The 16,186-nt window shown below is 44.6% G+C and overlaps 1 protein-coding gene and 1 long non-coding RNA gene across 4 annotated transcripts in view; one reads left to right on the top strand and one right to left on the bottom strand.

Annotated features, from left to right (window-relative positions):
- Positions 1–16,186, top strand: part of AMMECR1 (AMMECR nuclear protein 1) — a 463,662-nt gene that overhangs the window by 100,169 nt on the left and 347,307 nt on the right. The window lies entirely within an intron of this gene.
- LOC134948982 (uncharacterized) overlaps positions 1–16,186 on the bottom strand; it is a 202,261-nt gene that overhangs the window by 97,576 nt on the left and 88,499 nt on the right. For both annotated transcript variants that reach the window (XR_010183073.1, XR_010183072.1), the window contains exon 2: positions 4,843–4,959. This is a non-coding gene — a long non-coding RNA (uncharacterized LOC134948982). The remainder of the gene's footprint in view (positions 1–4,842; positions 4,960–16,186) is intronic.

The following is a 16,186-nucleotide window of genomic DNA, read 5'->3' as shown; positions in this document are numbered from 1 at the left end:
GGTATGAGCCAAAATTTACATTATAGCACCCGGTATGAGCCGAAATTTACATTATATGCCCCCAATAGTGCAGTGCCAGGTATACAAATGCCCCCCAGTGCCAGGTATACAAATGCCCCCACAGTGCCAGGTATACAAATGCCCCCACAGTGCCAGGTATACAAATGCCCCCACAGTGCCAGGTATACAAATGCCCCCACAGTGCCAGATCCACAAATGCCCCCACAGTGCCAGATCCACAAATGCCCCCATAGTGCCAGGTATACAAATGCCCCCACAGTGCCAGATCCACAATTGCCCCCACAGTGTCAGATCCACAATTGCCCCCACAGTGCAGGTAATACCTGACACTGTGGGGGCAATTGTGGATCTGACACTGTGGGGGCAATTGTATACCTGACAGGTATACAAATGCCCCCACAGTGCCAGGTAAACAATTGCCCCCACAGTGCCAGGTATACAAATGCCCCCACAGTGCCAGATCCACAAATGCCCCCACAGTGCCAGATCCACAAATGCCCCCACAGTGCCAGATCCACAAATGCCCCCACAGTGCCAGGTATACAAATGCCCCCACAGTGTCAGATCCACAATTGCCCCCACAGTGTCAGGTAATACCTGACACTGTGGGGGCAATTGTGGATCTGACACTGTGGGGGCAATTGTATACCTGACAGGTATACAAATGCCCCCACAGTGCCAGGTAAACAATTGCCCCCACAGTGCCAGGTATACAAATGCCCCACAGTTCCAGCCAATTGCCCCCACAGTGCCAGGTATACAATTGCCCCCACAGCAGCCAGTGCTGCAGCTGCTTACCGCTGCTCCTCCTCCTCCGGGCTCCGGCTGTGAGGGACGGGTGAGTCAGGAGAGGAGAGCGCCCGCCAGCGCGGCTGTGTCTGGCGTGGCGGCGTATAGCGGACTTCGTTCAAACCAGCCGCCGGTTCGTGAGCCAATCAGAGCTCGCGGACCGGTGGCTTCTGATTGGCTGCCAGTTCGCGAGCTCTGATTGGCTCACGAACCAGCGGCTGGTTTGAAGTCCGCTATACGCCGCCGCGCCAGACACAGCCGCGCTGGCGTGCGCTCTCCTCTCCTGACAGCTGAGACACGCTGCCGCCAGACTGAGCGGCAGCGTGCCTCAGTGAGCGCTGGAGCGGCCCACGTGGCCATCGGCCCTTCTGGCATTTGCCAGAAGTGCCAGATGGCCAGTCCGGCCCTGTGCTTTGTGTTTATTTAAGTACTGAAAGTTCTTCACAATGTTTTTCTTTAAATCATTCTCCAGTTTGTTCTTTATGTATTTACAGATTATAAGAAATTAAAAACCATTACCCTGGTTACGTTAAATCGGGTTGCTTGTCAAGTGTTTTTTACTAGGTGCATATTTTATAAATAATTGAAAAAGCTCATAATAAAAAAAAAGATTTAATATGTTAAAGGTTTTAAATAACTTACATTTTATTTTTTTTAACAAATTTAAGAGATTACTTTTCTGATGGAATCCGATTACGGTTTGTGAAAGGCACATTGTCAGAGAAACCATGTCTTCTCTTGTAGGTAAACTACAATTTAAATGCTTAACCCTTTCCTGTCCACACCATTCAGATGATATGTGCAAATTAGCTGTATATTCATTTGGAACCCCTGCAACACTAATGTCACATTTCCATACGCTGTGCACCCACTTCTAGAGTAAGCACATGTGAATATGAGGCTTCTGCAAGAGTATCAAATTTTGCCTGTTGTAATGGAAGGAATTCCTAAGATCATGTCTAGCTAAAGTAAAGTTGGACACAAGGATATTCCTTGTATTGCTTACATATGCAAAAAAACAGGACAAGATACTAAAATTATTTTATAGAAGTAGAGTGGCAGCAATTCTTAGGTCCTTTCCTAAAAAACTTTTTTACCAAATGCTAATATCTACAATATGCTAATTTTCAATGGGGAAATGTTTTGTACCATCTAGAAACTTAAATGCAGTTTTGAACATTGAGACTGAGTCATTCAGACGTTGCACGGAGATTTCCTGGCCTCTGCGACGGGCAGCTTGTGCAGCACCATGGGTGCCGTAAGTCGCCCGATACTGAGTGATTCAATGCTCCCTATGACACAGGTTGGATCACTACTGAAGCAGGACGCAAGTCAGATCCTTACTGCAGAAGGAGGCATCTACATATTATAGACGCCTCCTGCTGCATCACCGTACAGTGCTATCTTTGGCGATCCCTGAGCAACTATAGTGATCCCTGGCCCTTTCCTCCCCTCTCCATAAACCGTGGTGATACACCTCCATTTGGGGAAACGGAGTCTGTCACTGCCCCCTATCCCTGCCCCCAAATGGCATCAGACTGTCAATCACTGACCCGTTCGCACATGCACAGAACGGGTCCTGTTCATACGCAAAGTACCGATAAATGGTACATTGCTTAATGAAAAGCAACTCCGTCTACATCACAATGGGTGTAGTATGAAATATCTACAATCAAAATCCTGACTGTCAAAATCCCTACATTTAAAATACCGACAAGGTCAAAATACCGACATTCAAAATGTTGACAGGTCAAAAAGTCGACACAAGTTTTTAGTTGTTTTTTTTAATTGTGTGTGTATGATTGTCAACATAGGTCAATATGGACACTGTGTAAGTATACCGGATCCCCTCGCATGGCTCGCTGCGCTTGCCATGATTCGGGCACGGTGCCTCGCGCACTATTATATTCCCCCTCCAGGTCCACTGGGATGGTAAAGTATGAACACGACGGTTTCAATGAAAAACTCATGTCGACTTTTTGACATGTCGACATTTTAAATTTCGTTATTTTGACCTTGTTGGTATTTTAAATGTAAGGATTTTGACCTTGTCTGTATTTTGACCGTTGGTCAATGGTTGTCAAGATTTTGACCGTCGGGATTTTGATTGTAGATAAATTGACCGCATCCCATCACAATAACCTCCATTAATATGAACAACTACCAATGTAATAAATATATTTTCTCCTACGTCCTAGAGGATGCTGGGGACTCCGTAAGGACCATGGGGTATAGACGAGATCCGCAGGAGACATGGGCACACTATAAGACTTTGAATGGGTGTGAACTGGCTCCTCCCTCTATGCCCCTCCTCCAGACCTCAGTTAGACTCTGTGCCCAGGAGTGACTGGACACACACTAGGGGAGCTCTACTGAGTTTCTCTAAAAGACTTTATTGTTAGGTTTTTTATTTGCAGGTAAACCTGCTGGCTACAGGCTCCCTGCATCGTGGGAGTGAGGGGAGAGAAGTCAGACCTACTTCTTCTTAGTTCAAGGGCTCTGCTTCTTAGGCTACTGGACACCATTAGCTCCAGAGGGTTCGATCACTTGGTTCGCCTAGCTGCTTGTTCCCGGAGCCGCGCCGTCACCCCCCTCACAGAAGCCAGAAGAAAGAAGCCAGGTGAGTATAAGAAGAACAGAAGACTTTAGTGACGGCAGAAGACTTCAGTAACGGAGGTACAGCGCAGCGGCCACGCTGCGCTCCATGCTCTCACACACCAATGGCACTCACAGGGTGCCGGGCGCTGGGGGGGAGCGCCCTGGGCAGCAAGTTACTGATGTTCTAAAAAACTGGCATAAAAAGCATATTCAGTGCCCGGGCACCGTGTCCCATATCCCCGCCAGTATAAAGCAGCGCGCTGCGCGCCATTGCTCCAGCACCGCCGGCTTTGCAAGGGTGCAGGGCACAGGGGCGGGGTGCCCTGGGCAGCAGTATATACCTTTTTAAGGGTGCATACGCATATATACAGTGTATAGACACTGTTCAGGGACCGCCGCTAACATAAAAAACGCTATTTGAATAGCGGGCTGAAGCGCGCAGAGAAGGGGCGGGGCTTAGCCCTCACAACACCTTTCAGCGCCATTTTTCTCCAATGTCCCCGCCATAACAATGAAAACAGTGCAAACGTGGGGGGGCACAGTGGTTAGTGCTATATAAATGACAATATAACACTATTTTAGAAAAATGGACTTGTAATCTGTGTGTTGTGCATATGTCTCTGTGTGTTCCCTGGTCAGATATACCCACTATAGTTTTGTAGTCGACATACGTCGACAGGTGTGTGTGCTCTGTCACAAACAGCTATGGGGATCACTGTCAGCATCGCCGATGCCTGTTGGTACTTGATTCAGTAGAGGCAGTGTCGGCAGGTCAGTAGTTTGTTTGCTTGTCAATAGTAAACACTGTAGGGGAGACACAGTGGTAGGTGGGTGACCCTGTCGGCACCAACTGTTATTACTGAGTGTAAATTAACATGCTGTAACTGCCTTATACCTGTTTATATATATTTATATGTATATGTATGGTACGGTTCCTTGGGCCTGTAACTCGAGCTCAGGTATGGTAGTTGTGTGGGGGAGTGTATTAAGATTATATAGATATACTTCCCTCGGACCTCTCGGGATCGCCAGATGGTTATTTTGCCTGGTTACTACTCCCTGTTGTCAACGAATACTAGGTTTTCTGTCGACCATAAGGTTTCCTGTTAGATCCACAACTGGGGTTTTCAGTACATGGTCATACACATTCAGAACACATTATGTCACTAGGGACCCTACGGTTCCCGACAATACACTTATATGTAGGTTATATATATATATATATATATATATATATATATATATATATAGATAGCTTGCAAATGAATGGGCGGCACTCTCCAGGCTTTTTCAAATTTCCATAGCGTCCTTTATTCCTACGTTACGTTTCGGGCTCTCGCTCGTCGTCAGGGACAATCATACACAAAATGACATACAAAATTACAAACATTTATACCATATCTAACATGTGCACAAATTGCTAAACTCACTCACCTGCTCCACGCCGCTCGGTGCAGCCGGGTCCGCGCGCAGGCAACTGACGTCACTGGATCCCGACGTCACCAGGCGGCGCCAAGCTAGGGTTCCATTCATTTTCTGTTGCTTAGCAACCTGACAACATGAAAAAAATAATTTTGTTACAAACATTTAAAACCATGCTTACATTAAAAGCTGAGCATACTCATTACTAACTGCTGTGTGTCATGACTACATTGCACTCTATTTTAGCATCTATTGAGCTTGATCATCTATAGATATATTTAATGCAGTGCAACTCACTCATAAATTATTAGTTCGCTGCTTACGTCCCTTATAGTATGGCAATCTACTAAAACATGAACCGGTTTCTCATTAATTTTTTTGTGTATTAATTTTTTTGTATTACCTTTTTTGTACATATTATGCATATAGTTGTTGTTACACCCCTATAGATAACATTGTAAACCCAGAGTTTCATTTAACCCTTTTGGGGCCAATGTATTGAGCATAAATATCCACCTACATTCCCGTTTGAGCAGGATTTTAGCTCGATTTCCTCCTCTGGGTAAGGCAGGTATGTGATCAATAATGATGCTTCTTAACGTGGCCATACTATGTTTAGCTGTGGCAAAGTGTCTGGCAACAGGTTGATCACTACTGCCTGTTTCTAATGCTTGTCTTATTGCCATACGGTGCATAGCCATACGCTCCCGAAACTGCCGCTGAGTTTTGCCCACATAGGACAGCCCACAGGGGCAGGTCAGGAGATATATGACATATGTAGTTGTACATGTAACTGCATGCCTTATCTGGAATTTTTTCCCGGTGTGCGGATGGGAAAAAATAGGGCTAGCTACCATGGACCTGCATGTTGTACATCCGAGGCACTTAAAGCACCCCGGTTTCCTACTCAAAAAGTGTGTCGGTTTCTTTCTCTCCATGCCTGTAATATCTAATTTAACAATTTTGTCCTTTAAATTACGATTTCTCAAGTAACTGGGCATCAACTTTGAGCCTTGGAGCGATGGCAGTTCTTTGTCAGTACTGACAATGGGCCACCAACTTTTGGCTTTTTTAGTGAGATTCTCACTATGTATGTTATAACGATTGGGCCATGGTATTCTTTCCATATGCTGTGTCTGTTTGATCTTAGGTTCTAACAGTGTGGTTCTGGGGATATCCAGTACTCTGGTTTTAATCTGCATAAGATCATTCCTATTATATCCCCTCTGTCTAAAGCGCTCAACCATAGTGTTGAGTGCTGGTTCCACATGTTCTGGATTTGATGTAATTCTTTTTGCCCTTAATAACTGTGAATAAGGCAGGCTTTTTCTCAATGGTAAAGGATGGAAACTCTCATATTGAAGAAGAGTATTCCTATCTGTGCTTTTTCTGTATAGTGTCGTCATTAGTTCTTTACCCCTGATGTGTATCTCCACATCCAAAAATTGGATGTTGCTGGTACTAGTTTTATATGTAAATCTTACATTACTTGGAGATCTGTTGTGATCAACTAGTAGAATTTTAAGATTCTCCTCAGTACCTATCCAAAAGATTAGTAAATCGTCTATGAATCTGTGGTATATCAATATCTGAGGGTTCAATTGACTCCCAACATTAAATAACGATTTCTCCACTGAGTACATATACGCATTGGCGTACGATGGGGCCACTGAGGACCCCATCGCACAGCCATTGCATTGTAGAAAGAATTGGCCATTGTAGTAAAAATAATTTTTTGTTAAAACTAATCTTAGGAGCTGTAACACAAACTGAACTGGTGGACCCTTATATAAGGGACTATTTGATATAAGTTCCATGACAGCCTGCACACCTGCATCATGTGGGATGCAGGTGTACAGGCTAGTCACATCTGCACTACACATGACAATTTCATCAACTGGTAGCGTCAAAGAATCCAAAATGGACAATAGCATGTTAGTATCCTTCAGATATGAGGGGATACGCTGAATACATGGATTTAACAATGAGTCCAGGTAAATTGATATTGGTTCAAACAGGGAGCCACATACCGATATTATCGGCCTCCCTGGGGGGGCTTGCAAGTTCTTATGAATCTTCGGGACCACATAAAAGAGGGGGGTGATGGGGAATTCCACCATTAATGCTTTTTGTAGTTCGACTGATATGATATCCTGTTGTTTAGCTGATGCTAAAATCTCATCCACTTCTCGCTTGTATGTTTCTGTCGGGTCTCGGGATAATCGTTCATATGTGTTACTGTCCCTCAGCTGACGTTCACATTCATTCTTATAGTCAGTCAAGTCCTGAAGACCCACCCCTCCGCCCTTATCCGCCGGGCGGATTATGATGTCCGTTGCGACAAGGATTTAAGTGCTTGTCTATCTTCATAGGTGAGATTACAATGTGGTGTCCTTGTATTGGCCACTCGTGCACCTTCATTTTCCAATAATCTGGTGAATGTCTTTATTGAGGGGTTTTGTGTAGTGGGATCAAACTTTGATCTTGGTAAAATCCTCTTCAGTTGTTCCGGTATATCATCCCCCTTTGGTGCTGTGGTATTTGGTGTTTTTGCAAAGTGGTCCTTTAATCTCAACGTCCTATTTAACTTGTACACATCCAGCTTCCATTGGAATGCATCCATTTTGGCTGTGGGCACAAATGTGAGTCCTTTGGATAACACTCTATTTTCCATCTCTGTCAGAGGAGTTGAAGACAGGTTAAACACCAAATTTTCTACCGGCGTGGTGGCCTCCTGCTTGTGGCACCTCTCGTTCTGCCTCGCCCTCCTTGTCGGCCTCTTCCTTTTGTAGGGGGGGCATATAGTGTAGTTCGGGTCTGCAGCCCTAAAGGGCGGCCGGACCCGGCTGCACCGAGCGGCGTGGAGCAGGTGAGTGTGTTTAGCAATTTGTGCACATGTTAGATAGGGTATAAATGTTTGTAATTTTGTATGTCATTTTGTGTATGATTGTCCCTGACGACGGGCGAGAGCCCGAAACGTAACATAGGAATAAAGGACGCTATGGAAATTTGAAAAAGCCTGGAGAGTGCCGCCCATTCATTTGCAAGCTATTACAGGGTCACAGACCCAGGGAAGGCACCAGAGCAGTAACTTCATGAGACCTTATCTATACTGAGTGCCAGATCAGACCGTATATGTATATATATATATATATATATATATATATATGTATATATATATAGATATATATATATATAGGATATATGTGTAGTTGTCTATTACATTATGATTTATAATGAATGCTGAAGTAAAAGTATTCTTTCTCATGTGCTGGTCGCTCTGTTGATAAAGCTCTAGGTCGGCCGTGACGAGCAGATCCTCACAAGCAGTCCGAATGTTTATTCTTTTCCTGCTGCGGTTAGAATACTGTGAAAGTCAACTCCTGGTCGACACGGAGCCCTGTCTCAAAGGATCGTACACAGGAAGCTAAGTGATATTTTTATTTCTATGCTTTGGATTTATTTGTATTACATTGTATTAACAAACAATGGGGATTTGGTATCAGGTATTATAGTAGGGGAACCCATAGGAAACAGCGACCACAATATGGTCATATTCAATATCAGTTTCCATAAACAGCCCTATACTGGCTCAACTAGGACTCTAAACTTTAGCAAAGCAAATTTTGATAAGATGAGGGTATTTTTCAGGGGTATTGAATGAGAAGGTTTGTTGTTAGGAAAAAATACTACGGAGAAATGGGAGGTACTAAAATTCCTGGTAGCTAAAAATACACTCAAATTTATTCCTACGAGCAGCAAAAAAAGGAATAAAAATCATAAACCGATATGGCTTAACAAAAAGATTAAGGAAGTTATGGGCAAGAAAAGGCGAGCATTTAAAAAATACAAATCTGACGGGGAAGCCGAGTCATTTCAGCACTATAAGGAATGTAACAAAATATGCAAAAAGGAAATAAGAGCGGCTAAAGTAGAAACTGAAAAACTAGTAGCAAAGGAAAGCAAAGCGAATCCCCAAAAATTATTTAAATACATTAATAGCAAGAGATTAAAGAAGGAGAGTATAGGCCCTTTAAAAGACAAGTTGGGAGTCTTAAGCAAAAATTATAATGACATAGTGGACACACTAAATGAGTTTTTTTCAACAGTATTTACTAGAGAGGACCCAATTCAGGGACTAACATATAATCTCAATAATGATAATATCCCACTGATAGGTACTTATTTAAGCGAGGAAGTAGTCTGTGACCGATTAAAACATTTAAAGATTAATAAGTCACCAGGTCCCGATGGTATTCACCCAAGGGTTCTAATGGAGCTTCATTCTGAACTTGCAAAACCGCTATTTTTGATCTTTAAGGATTCAGTAATATCAGGTATGGTTCCCAAAGACTGGCGTATAGCGGAAGTAGTGCCTATATTCAAAAAGGGAAGTAAAGCTGAACCAGGTAATTATAGACCAGTTAGTCTTACATCTATAGCGGGGAAAGTATTGGAAGGTATTCTAAGAGATAGTATTCAGAAGTTCCTTGAAGTCAATAAGGTCATTAAAAGGAATCAACATGGGTTTATGAAGGACAGATCCTGTCAAACCAACTTACTTGGCTTTTATGAAACAGTAAGCGCAAACCTAGATCAGGATAAAAAGGTGGATGTAATCTTTTTAGATTTTGCCAAAGCGTTCGATACTGTACCACACATGAGACTTATCTACAAGCTACAAGAATCAGGGCTAGGAAGCACAATATGCACTTGAGTCAAAAACTGGTTAGATAATAGGGAGCAGCGCGTTGTGGTTAATGGATCTTTTTCAACTTGGACTGAAGTGCTAAGTGGTGTGCCGCAAGGTTCATTATTAGGACCGCTATTGTTTAATATTTTCATTAACGACCTAACAGAAGGTCTAGAGAGCATGGTGTCAATTTTTGCAGATGATACCAAATTGTGTAAAGTTATAAATGCGGAGGGGGATGCTGAGTCGCTTCAGAATGACTTAGTTAAATTAGAAGCTTGGGCAGCGAAATGGAGAATGTGCTTCAATACAGACAAGTGTAAGGTAATGCACTGTGGTAACAAGAACAAAAATAACACCTACCTACTAAATGGGGTAAAATTAGGGGATTCTGTACTGGAAAAGGACTTAGGTAACCTCATAGATAGCAAACTAAGCAGTAATACCCAAAGTAGGACTGCAGCAAAGAAGGCTAATAAGATATTAGCATGCATAAAACGGGGAATTGATGCTAGGGACGAGAGTATTATACTCCCATTATATAAATCACTTGTGAGGCCACACCTTGAATACTGTGTACAATTCTGGGCACCTTACTACAAAAAGGATATCCTGGAGCTAGAAAAGGTTCAAAGGCGGGCAACCAAACTAATTAAGGGTATGGAGACGCTGGAATACGAGGAAAGGCTTGCAAGACTAGGCATGTTTACACTGGAAAAGAGGAGATTAAGAGGGGACATGATCAACATTTACAAACATATAAGGGGACAATATACAGATCTTGCGCAGGACCTGTTTTTGGTTAGATCAACACAGAGGACTCGTGGACACTCGCTCAGGTTAGGGGAGAGGAGATTCCACACAATACGGCGTAAAGGCTTTTTTACGGTAAGGACGATACGTGTTTGGAATTCCCTGCCCGAGGGAGTTGTAATGGCCAACTCAGTCAACACCTTTAAGAATGGGTTAGATAAATTCCTAATGGATAAGGATATCCAGGGTTACAGGGCATAGTCACGCACTATGGTTATTATAAAAAAGAGGGGTTGTCAGCAACTTCAGTCAAAATTTTATATAAAATAATCGTATGAGACCACAAATAGGTTGAACCCAATGGACAATTGTCTTTTTTCAACCTTAGATACTTTGTTACATGGGGGAGTGTTTATATTCAGAAAGGTATTCCTTAGTATTACCCTAAAGAGAGTGGGGCTGTTTCTTATGTTGAGTCTTCTCTATAACATAGCAAGAAATGCTTAGGCTGACTCCGAGAGATACTCGAGTGTTTCCCTGGGACGGTGTACCGCTGTTTGGGGATGCCTCAGTTCAGTCAATTCTCGGCGGATACCAATGGTAAGTCTAACTTCGTGAGTTAGATTCCCTCACAACGGTTGGTGACGCATTCTGTTGTGGGATGCAGTCATTTTAACCATTTAGATACCGTTCTTTTTTCCCTTTCGGTGCAGATAGTGGAAGGTGGAAAGGTAAGAGTTCTGCAGCCTTGTTAGGTTCACAGAAGTGGATGTCGGTTCTGTTTCTAACACATCCACCGCATGTCGCTGGGTCTATCTGGCTGGAGTCCTCTCCGGGGGGAACTTGTCTACTGCTTTTCAGTCAGTCCGGGAATGGACTTGGACCTGTGAGTAAATTATAGAATCAAAAGGGGGACATTCTGGCATTTACAGATGTCTCCCCTCACTGATGTTTTAAAATAGATCTTGCCGTTTCCCCTATGGAAGGGGAGGTAGTACGCAACGCTATACCAGAGTGGTGTCAGCTTCAGGGCATTGTACTGCTGTCCCTGTTATAAAAAAAATTTAAAAAAGAATAACAAAGATTTCTCCTTACGAAGTTGATCTACTGGAGGGAATCTCTGAGACAGAGAGCTCCAGCACGTAAGGGTACAAAGGGGTTTAAATGCGGTTTTTCTCCGCATTCAACTTATCTGGGTTGTTGTTGTCCGGGATTGTCTTTGCCATTTCACTGGAGTGATGACAGTAGGAAGGTATTCTTTCAAAGAGTAAGAGCCATTGTTATTCTGTACTGGGACACTCTCATGATTACGGCGAGGTCAAGACACAAGTGGTGCAAATAGTTGTTTTCTACCTGACTGTTCTTCAACACAGAGGAAGGCTATGTTCCCAATGATGCAGACGTCGGAGGGGGAGTATCACAGTAGATCTGGAACGGTCGAAGTTCTGTGTGTTCCTGTGGAAACGGGTCTGAGGATCCGGTGTCGGATCAGATTTGCAGTAACAATCCATCAATATGTTCCGTTGATGAAAAAGATGGGGGCAGCCTACGAGGCCTTTTCGGTGAGCAGGTCAAATGCCAGAGTGGTTATCACAGGGCCAGTTGGAACTGGGGTCCGGGTCTCACCTGCACATGCACCGGAATATAATCCTAATGGCCAGAATATCGCTCCTGTGGGGTCTGCTTAGTTTTCACCTCCTAGAGGGACGAAGGTTCGGAATCCAAGATGAGGTCCTGGTGTCCATGCATGCAGATCTCCGAGAGGAAAAGGTCAAGCTGGGAAGCTTGTCTGCAATATGTTTTCTTGGATTCAGAGTTATTTTCAATGAACATATGCTTCGTTATCTGCCCGTGTTAATTCCGTCGGACGACTTAACAGCAGTGGTCTAAGTAAGACGCTACGGCGGAACAAGGAGCAAAGCGGCAATGGCAGAAGCTGAAAAAGTTGGCCGCTGGGTAGAAAGACTGGTAAACGCTATATTAGCAATGTTTGTTCTGGATGTGAACGATGGAGAAATAGATTCCCCTGCAGACACGATCTCCATCCAGGAGAAATACAGTCGTCATCGAGAAGTTTTCACTGAAGTGACGAGTTTTTGAGGAGTGCCTCAAGTGGACATGTGGCGTCTCGCCTCGACGAGAGATCTCAGGGATATTGTTCCGGGGCAGGGGACACTCAAGCTATAGCAGTGGACGTCCTCGGGACACCTTGGGTGTTTTCAGTTGGTCTATGTGTCTCCTCCACTTTCTCTCTTCGGAAGGTGATAAACGTAAGAAGAACAAAGGTTCTGGCGATCCTCATTGTTCTGGTCTAACCAAGGAGGGCTTGGTATGCAGTTCTTCAAGAGTTACTCATAGAAGATCCCTGGCCTCTTCCTCTGCGTGAGGATCTGTTACAGCAAGATCCGGGCGCGTATATAGACTTGCCGCGGCTGCGTTTGACGGCGTGGCGTTTGAACGCCATATCCGGTCCAGAAAGGGTATTCCCAGTGAAGTTTTTCCACACTTCTTCTGGATAGAAAAGAAGTAACGGCAAAGCCTTACCACCGTGCTTGGAGAAAATATGGGTCTTGGTGTAAATCCAAGAGGGCTATAACGGAAGACTTTCACCTGGGTCGTTCTTCTCCATGTTTTTGCGGGCAGGTGTGGGTGAAGGCCTAAAATTAGGCTCCATTATGTGCGGTTTTGGACGTAAAAATTTTCTTGTAAGAAAGGCTTGGCAACCTTTCTGTAAGTTTGGACCTTCGTGAAGGGAATACTGCACATCCTATCTCAATTTGTGCCCCGTTGGCACAGTGGGTCCTGGACGTGGTTGCGGTTTCTTCTGTCACACTGTTCGGAACCTTTGTGTTAAAATTTCTCTTGGGAAGTGGTCAGGCTATTGGCTTTGGCGTCTGCAAGGCTGGTGTCGGAAGTGGCGGCTTTTGTCTCACAAGAGCCCTGTTTGATTTTCCATATGGATAGAGAGGAATTGAGAACTCGGATAATAGTTCTTGTAAAAGTGTTTTCTGGGTTTCGCAGAGATCAGTCTACTTTGTTGCCGCTGGTTACTTAGGCATTAACTGATTCAAAGTCTCTCGATGTAGTCGGTTCTTTGTATATTTAGGTCGCCATTTTGGCTCAGATTAGGGAAACAGAGGCTCTGTTTGTCTGGTATGCTCCCAGTATGATTGGGGCGCCTGCGTCTATGCAGTATATTACAAGCTAATCTGTGACACGATTTGGCGTGCTTGTTCTACAGCTGGATTGCCGTTGCCGAAGTCGGTGGAGACCTATTCTACTAGGAAGATGGGCTCTTCTTGGGCGGATGCCCGAGGGGTCTCGGCGGTTCGACCTTGCCGAGCGGCTACTTGGTCGGGTTTAAACACTTTTGCTATGCTCTACAAGTTTGATACCCTGGCTGATGGGGACCTTTTGTTTGCTCAATCGGTGCTGCAGAGTCGTCCGCACTCTTCCGCCCGGCCTGGAGCTTTGGTATAAACCCCATGGTCCTTACGGAGTCCCCAGCATCCTCTAGGACGTAGGAGAAAATAGGATTTTAATACCTACCGGTAAATCCTTTTCTCTTAGTCCGTAGAGGATGCTGGGCGCCTGTCCCAGTGCGAACTGTGTCTGCAGTTATTGGTTATGGTTACACTCTTGTGGTGTTTTCTTTTCGGTCTGGCTGTTGCTGCCGTTGTTTTCATGCCATGGCATGCGGTGTCTTATTATTAGTTGTGTTACATATTTTTTTCAGCATGTGGCTGTGTATTATTCATACCGTTGGCTGGTATTCTATTGAATGTCGTGTTCTGCGGTATGTTCGTGGTGTGAGCTGGTGAGACACTCACCGTATTTAAACAATAAATTCTTTCCTCGAAATGTCCGTCTCCCTGGGCACAGTTTTCTAACTGAGGTCTGGAGGAGGAGCATAGAGGGAGGAGCCAGTTCACACCCATTCAAAGTCTTATAGTGTGCCCATGTATCCTGCGGATCCCGTCTATACCCCATGGTCCTTACGGAGTCCCCAGCATCCTCTACGGACTAAGAGAAAAGGATTTACCTGTAGGTATTTAAATCCTATTTAAACACACAAAAATTACACATGTAACAAAGCCAAACCCAATGTTCTCACACTCATACGATGAATTAAGACTTAAATTGACCTGAAATAATCTATATTTTAAGCAGAAAATTAACATTTAATGTAATGCTGGGTTGGTTTTATAGCAACAGCAGGCACTGCTTGCAGTTACATAGGGCCTGATTCGGAGATGGTCGCAAATATCTTTGCAACTGCGCTTCAGTACGGGTCGGCTGTGCGAAAGTATGTAAATGTGCCTGCCATCGGGATTTCTGGAGGCGTCTCAGATCTGCCAATCATGTATGAAGATGCAACCATTAGATGTGCTTTGGTCCATAACCAACCATCTGAGTTACCCAATGTTGGAAGTATGACACCAGAGCCATGTTTATCATGTACAGGATCGCAGTCACAAGCTGTGACACGCCCCCAAAACAGTTGTGACATGCCTGCGTTTGAGTTGCTACTCCCCCACTACCTCCCACAAATGCTCCGACTGTCACTCACTTTGCGGATAAATCCTCGTTGTGATTACTGCCACAAGACCATCGCAGCATATGCACAGTGTAACTTACATGCATGCGCAATGGTGAAAAATCGCTCCACTGCATACAACATTGACACGGTGTCCATCCATATTTAGCTATACCATGCACGGGTTCTCCCGGCTGGATCTGCACTCCTCTAACAGAGACTCTGATTATACATGGGCCCATGTGGCTGCTATAGGGAGCTGCATCATGTTATACGGCAGCATACTGTACATGCACAGAAGCATATTTATGCATCTTTGTGTATCTCCGGACTATTGTGGGATGGATTTTGGCTGAATCTTTCTTTTCATCAAATAGGCAACTGGGCGGTAATTCTGCAGTTGCACTCTTGAATACTGTATCTGGGAGTGCAGTGGTCTTATAGCTATTCTTATGAGCCGCTGCTGCACTTTAGGAGTAGCTCCCGGCCAGCGCAGCTTTAGCGTGCCTTCGGCCGTGTGGCATGCGCCGGCGCATGCGCAGTTCTGACCCGATTGCACCGCTGCGATAAACTGCAGTGTGCGATCGGGTCAGAATGACCCCCCCCCCCATGTGTATGTGGCTTAAATGAGAGACAATGGTTTTGAGAATAGTCTTCAACCAATACTTTTTTTTTTAACTGAACACACTATATCATACATCTAGATTATAACTGTTCTAATTAAATTATTATAGAGGCGTCAAAGCAAAACAGGAACTATAATTAAATAATACATAAAATGTATATGCCTCTGGGTTGTCTCTGCTTCCTACTGACTTGGTGCCTAATTCAGACCCGATCACTGCTGTGCGTTTTCGCACAGCGGGCGATCGGGTCTGAACTGCATATGCACCACAATGCGCAGGCACGTAGGCCTGCAGTGCCGGGGAGCGCGGGGCAGCGACAGGATGGTGCGAACAAAGCGATAGCACGGGCGATCACAAGGTGATTGACAGGAAGAGGCCGTTTTTGGGTGGCAACTGACCGTTTTAGAGGAGTGTCCGGAAAAATGCAGGTGAAACCAGGTGTTTGGAGGGTGGGTGTCTGACGTCAGCTCCGGTCCAGATCATTGCACTGGAAGAGTAAGTCCTGGGCTGTGCAGAGACTGCACAAACTTTTGTTTGTGCAGCTCTCTGCACATGCGATCGCACACCTGCACTGCGATTACCCCCTCCCCCTGTAGGCGGCGACTACCTTATCGCAGTGATGCAAAAATCGCCTGCTAGTGATTAGGTCTGAATTAGTCCCTTGATAAGCTGCATTCATGAATGCTCATAGGCTACAGATTGGTCGACTCCACTGTATATAGATGATGGATACATGTCTGGTTCTAT

The sequence above is a fragment of the Pseudophryne corroboree genome, chromosome 8 (assembly GCF_028390025.1).
Source record: "Pseudophryne corroboree isolate aPseCor3 chromosome 8, aPseCor3.hap2, whole genome shotgun sequence".
Taxonomy (NCBI): Eukaryota; Metazoa; Chordata; class Amphibia; order Anura; family Myobatrachidae; genus Pseudophryne; species Pseudophryne corroboree.
The sequence above is the reverse complement of the archived record's forward strand: the minus strand, read 5'-3'. Positions and strand labels throughout refer to the sequence as shown.